This window comes from Ambystoma mexicanum, chromosome 8 (genome assembly GCF_040938575.1).
Source record: "Ambystoma mexicanum isolate Mex_15411 chromosome 8, UKY_AmexF1_1, whole genome shotgun sequence".
In the NCBI taxonomy this organism is placed as follows: Eukaryota; Metazoa; Chordata; class Amphibia; order Caudata; family Ambystomatidae; genus Ambystoma; species Ambystoma mexicanum.
In genome coordinates this window covers 1,423,688,166-1,423,702,429 of record NC_090929.1, presented here as the reverse complement: position 1 = coordinate 1,423,702,429, position 14,264 = coordinate 1,423,688,166, and the positions used below count along the sequence as shown (strand labels likewise).

Below are 14,264 nucleotides of genomic sequence, written 5' to 3'. Positions count from 1 at the left end.
CCAGGTAACGATATAAGGCTGTATATTGTAAACTGCTAGTGAGAGAACCACTACCAGATAGGGGAAGGGTAACAAGTGGAGCGCTACTATGTCATACGAGACAGGATCGGGAGGGTGGGGGAACACCCTCACTACTCCACTACAACACATATGTACAACACTGCCACCCCATAGGGAGAAACTGATTAAGTATAGCATAGAATGGACCCAGGGGACGGATAACAAAACGATAACACCGTGGCCGCCTAATGGTAGCTTCGATCCATATGCCCAACATTCACTATTAAACCATCTGCACAATACATACAAAGGGAAGAAGTTGGCAAACCACGTGGAGGTGTTTAACTTATGGAGGATGTTCCAAGGGTCCCGACCAGGACCAAATGGAATGTTCACTGTGGGGGAAATACCGAAAGAAAAAGAGATTAAGGAGGAAGGAGAGGATGGGAAAAAGGGGAGTGAAGACCCAAAGAACACGGAGAACGAAGGAGGGGGAGGAGAAAAGAATAATACATCAGATGAAATAAAAAAGGAACCGAGCAACGATATAACCCTAGCGAAGGGAGTGAAAACAGAGGGAGGGGGGGTTGTACCCTTTAAGAGAATTAGGAGAAATAGAAAGAGGACAGTTAAGGGCGGCTGAGGGATACTCGAACCCGGCATACAGCCCTCCACCATATATGGCTCATAGGAAGATGCCAGCAGGGGAGGGGAGAACTGGAGAAGAACAAACTGTGGAAATAGGAAATGATGAGTGGGTAGCTGCACAGATATTATTAAAATTACGAGGTTCATTAACAGGAGAAGAGAAGGAGGTAGTAAAGAAAACAGACGAGGATAATACCAGGGAGAGTGAAATGAGGGGGGAAGAGCTGTTACGACAAAAGGAAGAGATTTTTGAGGAACGACTAGCAAAGTTAAGGGATGAGCAGAATGAATTGACCAAGCAGTTCGAGAGGGAGGAGAGAGAGAGAGCGAGGAAAAGGAAAGAAGGTAAGAACAAATTAGAAAAAATAAGGGAACGAACAGAGGAGCAAAGGAGAGAAGCTGACAGGGTAAAAGCAGCAGCAGAAAGGGTATCAAGAGTAGTGCTGCGAGAAAAGAAAAGGGAAGAAGAAGAAAAAGAAAAAGAAATGGCAATGTGGAAGAGGAGATTACTATCAGAAACTAATAGGAAATATGAAGAAGGGAGGGTGATACAGAGTATAGTAGAAAGAGAAAGGGTGAAATGGGAAAGGAAGCAAGAGGATGAAAGAATATTGGAACAGATGAGTAGTGAAGTGATGGAGGAAATAAAAAGGAAAAGGGAGGAAAATAGTAGGGAGATGGAGGAGAGAAATGAAGGAGAAAGAGAAGATAGGAGAAGGGAGAGTGAAGCATGGGGGGATGTATATAGAAACACAGAAGTAGCAACAACATCAGCACAAAGGGGAGCGGTTGATAAAGGAGAAAAAGGAGAACTGGACCTAATAGACTTACAAACAGTAACAATCAAGGGGAAAAAGACCGAGTGGGGGGTGCCGTTTATGACTGACTTTTGTAGTGAGGAAGAAGAAGGAGTGGAGAAGGAAGGAAGAAACAGTGAAAGGGAAAGCTTAGATAAACTATACATCACCCGGACCAACACAGACTCACTATGGATCCGTAGGAGAAAGGATGAGATGGAGAGAAGTGAGGAGGGAAAGCAAGGGATAGCGGAAAGACAGACACATGAGGCCGCACCATCCCCATCACGCCCTCCCCCACCGCACCCTACATGCTCAACCACCTCAAGCTCGTTACGCACAATAAAAATCACGCCCTTCACAGACGAACTGACACCCTATGCATGTCGGCTCAGAGACCTCCCAAGACGCAGGCAGGAAAGACGAATACACATGCCCACATTAAATACAGGAAATGATGGAAGAAGTGGAAAAGATGGAGAAGAAAGAGTTACGAGCAGGGGAAATACAGACGAAGTTGACGATGTAGAAGAAAGGGAAGAGGAGGAAGGGTGTGAGGACTCGATATTATGGAACACAAAGGGTACAACGAGACATAACTTAATGCCACTTCTGGAGAGAGGAGGGGTTAGACTACAGTATGTCCCTTGGAAGCATACAGATAAAGAAAATATAAAATGCAGGCTCCCATCATTAAGTGGAGGTGCGGGTAAGTGGATATATGAAATGGAAAAACACACCGCAGGACAGAAACTGGCAGTAGGAGATGTAAAGGGCCTTCTAATATCGATATTAGGGGATACAGCGGATGACATTTGGAAGAGAGCGGGATTCCCTGGGTAACAATAACAAACACATCGCATGATGGGGCACCATTCGCAAACTGCAGACATGCACTATGCAGGCGCTGAGGGTACAGTACCCAGACACATCAGACATAGGAGCAATTACCTCCCGCAAGATGCGTGAGAACGAAGATCCTGTTGATTATATCCAGGAAATCCAAGAGAAGTGGCGCATGGAAACTAGAGAACAATGGGATAAAACACCAGCAATATTTTATCATATACTAGTACAAGGGCTCCCAGAAGGAGTTCAGAAACAACTAAAGAAAGTAGTGGGAATGGAAGCAAAACCATGGCGAGAAATACAACTGACTATAGTGCATCATTGCAGGACATGGCAAGGAAAAATGAAACAAAAGGAAGAGGACAGGAAAACGGAAGAGGCTAAACTAGCACAGAAAAAGCTTACTAAATACACAATGGAAGGGGCACTAATAACTACGCCTACAACAATGACCCAAAGCCCCACACAAGTAGTGGCTGCACAAGATTCCTTCCAAATACCACCTTCACAGACTATAACACAACAGGCGCCGCCACTCCAACCATACACGACCAACATGGGAGGTGGACACCCAATGCCAGGAGCTGGGTATTATAATTATAACAGGGGGAGAGGAGGAATTATGAGAGGGAGAGGATACGGATATAACACCCAACAGCAGGTGGGAGGACTTAGAAATTCTTACCCCACAGGGCAACCAGTATACCAGGACAACACAGGGAGCTTTCCATGGCAGAGTAGGGAACCACCGGTGTGTTGGAGTTGTGGACTATTAGGGCACGCACATGTAGAGTTAGACCAGGAACACCATCATGGAGTGAACAGGGACAACCAAGGCCCTCACAGGAACAGCAGGGCATACAGCAACAGCAGACGTTGCAGCAGGGAAATGAACAACAACTAATAACACAACAACAGCCACAAACATATTCACTGCCACAACAACAGGTAGCGATAACACAACAACCCCAAGCACAACAAACACAACTGGGTAGGGTGACGGTCTTGGGACACAACCCTTACACAGGAAATGGCCAATCGTTGTACCCTCAATAGGACAGCCCACAGACGGCCTTGGTGTGTCCCATCCTGTCAGTAACACCTAATAGTGCGGAGGAACCACGCATAGAGGTAACGATAGGTGACAAAAAATTATCATTCCTTGTTGACACCGGGGCGACCCGGTCTTGCATAAGGGAAGGTAAATTTAAGATGTCAGGCGAAGCCATGAACACCCAAGGATTCTCTGGGGCTAGAGGGTTGGTTCCCTTTACTGATAACATTCCCTTATCTATTGGAGATTATGACCTGTCAGTTCCACTTCTATATTATGATGCCTCACCAGTAAATATACTGGGGAGAGACATAATGAACAGGTTGAATATGACGATCTCCTTTACTGAGGATGGCATAATTTGCTCTACTCCAGGGATTAACATGCTCACAGCACGACAGATTATGCAAGCATACTGCGGACAGACAGCGATTAGGGCGGAGCCCGTAGATGGCGAACTATTCCAATATGGAACAGATATGGCATTTGCATGGATGCCAGGGATAGAAGGGAAAATATGGAGGAGGCCAGCAGCCTATCTGTTCAGACCAGAAACACCTGTTAATGAACCAGAAGGAAAGGTGGTCTTAATGGACATTGAGAGCATTATTGCAACAGCTGATTACATTGCTGTACATGCCCAAGACAGAGAAGGAAGAGCATGGAGGGCAGTGATAGCATTAGCAGAAGGATGTAGGCTCACCCAGGTGTCAGATGAGGAGCTGTTCTCAGAAGAAAAGGAGGAAGGTGAAATGGTGTTTATGATGAGTGTGGAAATACGGCTAAGAGTGGCTTACAAACAAGTAGCACAGAAAATTGCAATGGCACTTGAGGCACCCGCATGCACCCCAGTCCCCTTCTTTAAGGAGGATATGTCAAAGGTACCCAAATCATTGTGGACTACTAGCCCCTATGACGTGGGGTGCATAAAAAGTATAGGGGGAGTAAGGATAAAATTGAAAAAAGGTGCAATACTCCCCAGAGTGAAACAGTACCCACTATCGAAAGAGGCAGATGAGGGCATATATGAAACCATAACGGCCCTTATAAATAATGGCATATTGGTCCCCTCAGAATCACCATGTAACACGGCTGTATACCCAGTGCTCAAGGCTAAAGGGGGGTCTTGGCGCTTCATACAGGATCTCAGGCCCTTGAACAACATAGTAGAAGCAGAATATCCCGTAGCAGCAAACCCGGCCACAATATTGTGTGGCATTCCAGCAGAAGCATCACGATTTACAGTGATCGACCTTAAAAATGCTTTTTTCTCAATACCGTTGCACCCAGACTCACAAGATCTGACAAACTTCACTTACAGAAACACAAAGTGGAAGCACACCAGATTGCCACAAGGGTATTGCGAATCACCCTCAATTTTCAATAGAGTAATAAAGATGGATTTGGGTAACATTGAAGTGGAAAGCACAGTGTTGCAGTATGTGGATGACATAATAATTTGCAGTACGAACGAAAGAACATGCAGAGAGGACTCCTTAAAGATGTTGACAATATTGGCTGAAAAAGGTTACAAGGTAGACATGGAAAAGATACAGTACTGCCAAGAAAAGGTACTTTACATTGGTCAGCTTATATCCCAACATGGAAGAAAGATTGCACCACAAAGAGCACAGGCCATTTCAAACACTCCAATGCCACAAACAGTGAGGGAACTGCAGCAGTTCCTGGGGCTGTGCAACTACTGTAGAGCATGGGTATTTGATTACAGTTCGTACATTGGACCCCTGCTTCAGGCGTTAAAGGAAGCTAATAAAGGGGAGAAAAAGCTGGGGTGGACGATGGAAATAAAAGAGGCTTTTGATGAATTAAAAGATGCGATATCAACTGCTCCGGTACTGGCATCCCCAGACCATGAGCGACAATTTTTTATATTTTCACATTGCGACTCAGCAGTAATGAAAGCAGTGTTGGCTCAAAAAACAAGCATGGGCTACAAACCAGTAGCATTTTACAGCGGCCACTTAGATCCTGTGATGTTAGGTCACTTCCCTTGCGAACAAGGTCTCGCCGCAGCTGCTTTTGCGGTAGAGAAAGCATCAGCAATCACCATGGGGTGCCCAACTACACTGTTCGTGGAACATGCACTATTTGCGATATTGAATAAACCTAAGTCCACCCTAACCACGCAAAGAGCATCAGGTTATGAGATCATTTTATCCAGTGCTGAACTATCAATTGTTAGATGTAGCACGGTCAACCCTGCAAGGTTCCTAGCAGAAGTAATTGAGGAGGGATATTATGCCCACGACTGTACGCAAATAACTGAAATGTACTCATGTACTAGAAAGGTTGAAGAAAACGCACTAGAGGGAGGTGAGCTCCTGTTTATTGATGGGTCATCAACTATCGATCAAAGGGATGGTATAAGGAGGACTGGGGCAGCAGTGGTAAAAATGATGGCGGTACCAGTGTGTGTGGCAATGAAATGTGTACAGTTACCACAGCATTACTCCGCTCAAGCAGCGGAATTAGTTGCACTGATCTTGGCGTTGAAGGAAAGCTTTGACAAACGAGTGACCATATCCTCCGACAGCGCATATGTTACATCCACTGTCCACTCAGGGCTGTCGAAATGGAGAAGAAGAGGGTTTAGGAGAGCTGATGGCACTCCAGTGCAACATGCCCTCTTATTGGCTGAACTAATTGAAGTAATAAATGACCCCCAAGAATTAGCTTTAGTAAAATGCACCGCACACACCAATGGTGAAGACCACATCTCGAAAGGGAATGCAGCAGCAGACGCACATGCGAAGTATGCTGCATACTGGTGAGATATGGAACCCCCCAGAGTCACAGAGAGGGAGAGGGAGGGGAATGGCTAAGGAGATGTTGATAAGAGAAGGGTACACCCATCTCCCAGCCACACAGATTATGGAGCTACAAGCGGCTGCACCAATGGCCGAAAAAGAAATATGGGTAAAAAGAGGATGCACAATGTCACCAACCGACGCACTATGGCGCCAGGGTGACACTGGAAAGGTTGTAATACCATTGGCACTTTTGAACACCGCCCTGAGCCAATTACATTATCCAGCCCACACAGGCAAGGAAGTAATTGCAGCACGAATTAGGGAAGACTGGTTTTGCCCCGAGTTAAATTCTCACGTGTCAAATTTTATCAGCAATTGTCTCACATGTCAACAGTTTACAGCCGGCCATACTCTAAAGGTGATAAGAGGTACTATACCCCGGCCAGAGGGACCTTTCCGGCATCTCCATATTGACTATGTTGATATGATCAACATATGTCAAGGAAATCAAGGAAATAGGTATATGATTGTAGTAGTATGCCCATTCTCGAGGTGGATTGAAGCAGGGCCCTGTTCACACCCAGATGCATTTAGAGCAGCTAAATTCCTAGTGAGGGAGGTCTTCCCCAGGTGGGGAGTGTGCGAGGTGCTAAGGTCAGACAATGGCCCACATTTCGCAAACGAAATGTTCCAGCACATCACATCCTTGCTGAACATCAAGCATAAATTTGCATGTGCATACCACCCACAGGCCAACGGTGTATGTGAACGCCTGAATGGCCTATTAAAGGAGGCAATTGCAAAGATACAGCAAACAACAAAGAAGAGTTGGTTATATTGCCTTCCATTAGCCCTATTTGAGCTAAGGAATAGACCAGGGTCCGACCACCACCTCACCTCTCACGAGGTGGTTACCGGACGTCAAATGCGCCTTCCCCTAACGCCAACATCAAGAGCATTTACCGACCACGAGAGTACCGCGAGTGTTCTTGGTGATGAAATGTACCAATATGTGTCTTCTTTGATTACTAGTGTAGTGTTTGTGTCTCAACAGCTCGAGCGCATGCGGGGCGGGTCTAACAGCAATCAACAAGAAGACGTGGATAAAGAACTGGAAAAGGAAAGACTGTGTAAAGTTGCTAAAGGTGACCACGTACTACTTCGTAATTTCAACAGGAAGTGGAACAGTCCACGATTCACTGGCCCCCATCTGGTAGAAGAGGTATCAACGAGAGCAGTAAAGCTACAGGACAAGCGTGCCTGGAACCACCTACACGATGTAAAGATCTACAAACTCCAGACCCACCCCAGCGCCACCGACAGATCCATTGGGAGAACAACAACAACATCACCAACGGAGGAAGAGAGTTCTACCACAGCTAACGGCCTAAGTGTTCCCTTACCCTGTCACTCCCCAGATTCCCCAAAGACAATAACTGAAGAAGAAAGGGGTGATCCCCATACTGCCCACCCCATGGTCACACGCTCAAAGAGTAAAGATACTTCCGCCAGTTGAGCCCCAAACCCCCTGCCCATTGACCCCTACCCCCACTGCAGTAATAACTGAACTGAAGGACATTGTCCTGCACACGTACACATGTAAACACGTGAATGCTCTTTTTTTCTTTTCTCTCGCACATGCAGGAACTGCGTATTATTGTACTGCTAAGTAAATAGATAACTAACAAATTCACTGCCCAGGAGTAGATGGTACCCTCAGACGATAACTACCCAGAAGAATTGTCACACCAATTTGTATATGAAATAAAAAGGCCAACGTGCCTGAAAAGAAGAAGGGTACGTGTCTACTACACAGCATTCCTCTTGGCCATAGAATATTCAATGCCCCACCTCCACCCATACTTGCCTGTCTTAAGAGATAGATCGCTTAGATTAGCGTGGGAACAGCTCTTTGCCTGGGCACTGAATGACTATTTGATAGGGAGAGCTTAAAAACAACAACTAACATTTAATAACCAGCATATTGAGAATTTTCAGGCGGGCAACTTTAACGTTGCAAGAATACGCTGCCGGACTGCAGCAAGGTAAGAGCAAAATGCCGGTGAAATTAGCATGTGTAATAAAAATAATAGGGATTTTGATGATCACCGGGTTCTTGGCTGCCTCTGTATGGCAGTACAGCTATGCTATAAATCTTATTGCTGTACCCAAACCTAATACACCCCCATCCCCAGCTGCAACAGGTATTACGTCAGGTGATACTAGTAAAATCGCACACAAGCAAAATAAAGTTAAACGCAGCACATACTCAGATAATAAAGGTATTGACAATTATATACAAGATTCAGCACACATCTCGAACAACATATGGTACCAACACATGACCCGCATCGGTAAGCAGACAACAGAAGACAGCTGCTACGTTTGCTCATTAATACCATACGCCATGAGCGCTTCTCGAACATTCGTTGCCACAGAAATAGATTAAAAGACAGCACGATGCATAATATACTTGGCACTGTTCCAAACGAAAGGAAGATTTCAAGGGACAGTGGTGCATCTGGTGTGGAAAACACGAGACTCATACCCATATGAAAACAATTTCCTCAAGACTTATTTGAGTTACCACAAGAGCAGTTTACATGCTGAAGCATTCAGATACATAACAAGTGGTCCTGAAAAAGGGGAAACAAAGAAAGTAACACTGCAGTATTTACCATGTGATTGGTACGCCACTGAAGTTCCTGGTAAACCAGGATGTTGGGAGAGGCCACTGGTGACGATAACGGGGAAGGTGTACTTGGACAACAAATGGGAGATAGGAGTGATTGGCAGCAACATGGTAACGAAAGAAACTATTTCAACTATCGATGCACACAACCACAGATGTTGGACAACTTGGATCAAGTACGTGCCCATGCTCACGTGGCTAGAGACGGATGAAGACCCAATAACAATACTGCCGCTGACTGCGCCTACGGTATGCTACCAACATAAAGGAGAGGTGGATGTAGGATACAACACCAACTGTGCAAGCGTGATGGAGTTACCTGAGGGGGGAGCAGGAACAGCAGTGATAATGGACCATTACTGGGCCTGTGGAGAAAAGGCATACCACACACTGCCCCCTCTGTGGAATGGTGTATGCACGATGGTGCACGTCAATGTACCATCACTAGTGGTACCCCAGAAGCATGTGAATGTGGCGAACTTTCCCAAAATGGATGAAGGGGACAAGAGGAAGAAGAGATCTGCACCACCTCAGGAGGGGCCAGGGAACAGGAACAATAGCAATAATACTGTCCTAAATAGAAGGAAAAGACAAGGAGAACCTCTGACAGGAAATTACCTATGGGGAAGATCGGAAACGGCACTCACTTCAATTCCGCCAGAACACAGACTATTCAGCAGAGCAGCAATGTTCTTCTCCTCAATAATACATCCGGGACTGCAGGCTTACGCAAACGCAAAATGGCTCCAGATAACTAGATGGGAACTAATGATGACCATCAATTCTACAGTAAATGGATTTAACGCAATAAAAGAGGAGCTGCGAGCTATAAGGATGGTAGCACTTCAGAACAGATATCTATTGGACCTCCTCACAGCCATGGAAGGAGGAGTCTGCGCAAAGATAGGACAATCATGCTGCACGTTCATTCCTGCTAACGATGCTGACAATGGTACACTGACAGAAGCAGTTTCACAATTGGCCCAGATGCACTCCAAAATGATGGATGAAAGTAAAGGTGTGAAAAAGGATGAGAGCTGGTTTTCAATATTATGGTCATGGATGCCATCTTGGCTGTCAGATGGACTGAAAATTATAGTTGGTTGTACTATTTTGGCTGGAGCTACACTGATCATAATAAGATTTTGGAAGGCCCGGAAGGCACGCACCACTGACGAATTGCTTGAAATGGTCGGTATGCACCCCTTGATGCCAGCAGATGGCGGCCAACACACAGGCACAATCATACAAGAGAGAGAGAAGTTGCGCAACCAGATCATCACCAACCACCTGGACCCACCATCTGCGAAAATCGAGAACCCAAGAAACCCCAGGAGTTACATAGGGAAATGGGTATACTGTACTCCTGGAGGAACCTGTGAATATATGTATTGGTCATTTGAAGATCATGTGAACCACTATGGACATTTAGGAGCAATAACTAAGATATGGAGAGTAAGAGGAGATAACGAAAAGGATATGTTTGTGGTCGACAAGTCGACCAGAGGGGGGACTGAAGTGGGAGAATGGAAGACCAGGCTCCCATCCTTCCCCTCTCGCGCCTGGCCTAAAGGATCACGGCCCAGGCACCCGCCACGAGAAGAGTTTACCCATCTACCAGACGACCAAATACCCTGGTACAGGAACATACGGATGTGTCCATCTGCCTGCCCAGCAGCCCGCCCTGTCCATGCCGACACCTGCGGCGCGGATCAACTAGACTAAAACCTACACGTCGTTAGAGATGCCATGACGACCTAGCCAACGGTCAGCACACCTGTGCAAATATACACACCGGACACTCCCGCACCAATCTACACGAAGAATATACTCAGTGCTATGACGTAGGTGACAGACATACTCACGGACGTGCATCTTTATTATTTTCCACATAGGCTCCCAAAATGCAGAAACGCAAGACGCATCATGAACCCATCTAAAGAGCTTGCTTACGCTTCTCCTAAAACCAGGTGCCATAATGAGAACATATAACGAAGACACGATACTGGGGATAAGACAATATGATACTATAACCTAAAGCGCCTGTGCATCAAACGGTTCCACCTATACACCAGGCCTAAGTAGGCCGCAAGCAAGAGCTTCCATGGACGTTAAAAGAACAAGAGTCAGGTTGCTGATCCTGCAGAATGAGCCCGGCGAAAGCAGACAGCCAAGGTCGCAATGTTGCAAACCCACATTCCGAAAGCGGACAATCAAGGGCACGATGTTGCAACCTCGCACGCCGCACACCAACGTCAAAGTCACACCTGCAAATTAAACCAGGCACACAGTGGAAAAACAATATTAATTGTACAGAATTCTGCCTCAAACACGGTCCCACCTCACGTGACCAAGCCGAACCTGACAGGATGCCAAGACCAGAAAAGGCGTCTGGATCCCTCGTTACAAGACACAGGCAGATACAATTAAAAGGCTCAATGGACATCTGCGACAGTGGGAGTAGTCGGCCTTCCAGCTTATGAATAAGTCCTCTCATTGTCTGCACGTACTCATAGTGAAACATTGTTGCAAATGACAGGTGCACCGAGAGCTGGGAACAGCGATGGTCCCAGACTGGGAGGCTCGCGAGCACACCAATCAGAACATGGGGCTCTTATCACTGACGCCATTAGCATTAACCAATCATCAGGGGTCTTCATGCAACAATTCTCATGTATCTAATTGTAGGGACAACCCAGATATATCACCTGACTACACCTTGACCACTAACATTGTTCTCTATACGTATGCTATACTAACCCTATCACTCGAGCAACCAATTAAGAGTGGCGATAGGTTTTTTGCTAACTTTCCAATGTGACGCAAGTAGCGCGTCATACTAAGGTAAAAAGGGCCTGCGCGCCCCACGATAGTGTGTGTGTCAGGACGGACGCGTACGATCCTTGACCCATCCCTGCCGTTTTTCTCTAATAAACAGCAGAGTCACCTTGCTTCTTGCGTGTGTCTCATACTCTATCTCTTTTGGGATATACGGGAGGAGTTGGGGCCTCCCTGCCCGGAGGTCTGCGGACGGCCCGTCCGACCCCGGCAGAATTTCCCCCCGACAAGGCGCTATATAAATTCAAAGTAACATAACATAACATTCAGCTGGAAGGTGAACATCCCAAAGAGATTAAAGCACTGTTTTGGCCACAGTTACATATCCAATATAAAGGATTTTAGCATTTCAAGATTGGCCACCATTGCATGCGAGACAAGTACCAAGAGGTGAAGAGTTAGTGATGCCTGCCTTATCAGAAGAAGTGAGTGGGGAACTAGTGCAAACATTCACAAGACTGGGCAGCGCTGGCAGCAGTGCAGCTGTTTAAAAATCATGTAGGGCATGATCTGGAATATCCAGCGCATGTGATTCCAGTGCTGGAACCACCCCACCACAGAGGCAGTATCCAGTCAAGCCACACGCAATTGCCCACATGCAAACCATAGTGGACCAACTAATGGACCAGGGGCTAATTGTAAGGCAAGCAAGCCCACATAACAGTCCGGTGCTCCCCGTTTTAAAACCTGATGGTACTTATCATTTTATTGTGGATTTTAGAATTTTGAATGTACATTGTAAGACAGAGGCAGTCCAAAACCAACATAGTTCTGGACTTCTAGCCAGTTTACACAGATGCACATATAAAACAAACCTTGATCTAAGCAATGGGTATTTCACACAACCTGTAAATGTAGAAAGCCATAAATACACTGTATTCACTTTTAAGGGAACGCATTTCCAATTCACTAGAATAATGTAGGGGTATAAGAATTTGCCCAGCACATTCTCAAGTAGAATACAGCATTTGCTTGCAGACATTCCTAACTGTTGGCAATATGTAAATGATATTTACATCACCCATGAGAATCTCAATGAAAACTTGCAACAAGTAGACTTAGTCATTCACACATTGGCTGTAAAAGGGTACCTGATTAACTTCAAGAAATCAAGAATAGCTCATCGTAAGGTTGCCTTCTTAGGGTTCAATCTTTCAGATGAGGGCAGAGACTTGTCAGCAGATTTTCTTGAGAAGTGTGCCAGGATGCGGCCGCCTAACACTTAGGCAATTGCAGGTCATTTTAGGGCTTTTAAAAAAATAATAATGTTTATCGATTATATAACAAGTCGGACATAATACATGTTGAATTTTCATTAAAGGTCAATAAAGCTTTTTTTTTGTAACACAAAAAAAAGGTGAATGCAATAGACCAAAAACGCTGTAACTTGTATGTCTCCTCCCTCCCTCCTCCCTCTCCCTCACTGTTCGGGTAAGAAATTAAACTGCTTTAAACAGGTGGGAAACCAACAGAATCACACAAAACCATCAGTGTGGAATATCGCTCCTCTTGCATTGCATAATTTCCAACTGGATTGTGGGAGTGTGAGGCTCACCTAATAGCTTGGTTTTAAGTACTTGATGATGGTTTTACTCAGTTTGGCCTAAGGGACCCCAGTATGCTGCATAATATTCCTTGAAGGGTAACCAGATTAAATCTATATTCTTGCGAGATTCCATGACTGCAGCTGTCAGGCTTTTCATTTCGTAGTTTGCGTGTGCTCTAATGAGCCATTCTCTCTTAGTGGGGAGGGTTGCAGACTTCCATTTAATAGTTAGGCATACCCTGGCTGCTAATAATAGGTTATGTGGCATCTGTGAGAGGGTAACATGGGAATCGTCCTCATCGGATTCCACCCCAAACAGAATCAGTGCTGGTGTGAGTACTCTGAATCCTATCTATCGGTTGGATCCACCCCAGGAACTCCTTCCAGTACGTTTTCACTTTACCGCATCCCCACCACTGGTGCCAGTAATCACTGATTTCCCCACAGCCTCTTCAACAGTGTGGGGGGTGCCTGGGGACATTTTGGACAACCTTTTAGGAGTGTAGTACCACCTGACCAATATGCGCGTGTTATGCATCTTGTATTGTGTAGACATAGACGATGCCCATACTGCTCTTCGTATGGCCTTCCAAACCCTGGGTTGATCTGTCAGATCTAATTCTGCCTCCCATTTCACCTCGGATGACTGGCGAATCAGGTGGCCTCTGGTGATCAATGTTTTGTACATATGGGCAATGAGGCTTTTTGTAGTTTGGGGGACGCTAAGGATTAGTTCAAATGAAGTAAGGAGTCGTCGAAGGGAGTCTCCCCAACGGGGGTCCTTAAGCGCACTTTGCAATTGGAGGTATTGCATGGGAGAAATGTCAATCCCCTGCAGGGCTTCCAAAAGGTCCTCTACAGAGATGTACACTCCCTCCTTCCACATTTGGCCCGCTCTCACAAGCCCGGCTTCGTACCAATTCTGAAAGCGGTGGACATCACAAATAAGATTCTGTATGGGGGGACCAGACACAGTTCAGCGGCGAGGGCCAAGTAGTAACTCCTTGCATGGCTCGGGAAGGACGCCAGAGTGACCATAACATTTCAAAACTGGATGTTCTCGAATTCT

General features: G+C 45.8%; 1 protein-coding gene across 1 annotated transcript in view; it reads right to left on the bottom strand.

The window, feature by feature from the left end:
* AVPI1 (arginine vasopressin induced 1) overlaps positions 1-12,892 on the bottom strand; it is a 272,407-nt gene extending 259,515 nt beyond the window's left edge. The window contains exon 1 of the mRNA XM_069611562.1: positions 12,741-12,892. The gene's annotated coding sequence lies outside the window, so the exon portion shown is untranslated. The remainder of the gene's footprint in view (positions 1-12,740) is intronic.
* Between the last annotated feature and the right edge of the window lie 1,372 nt (positions 12,893-14,264).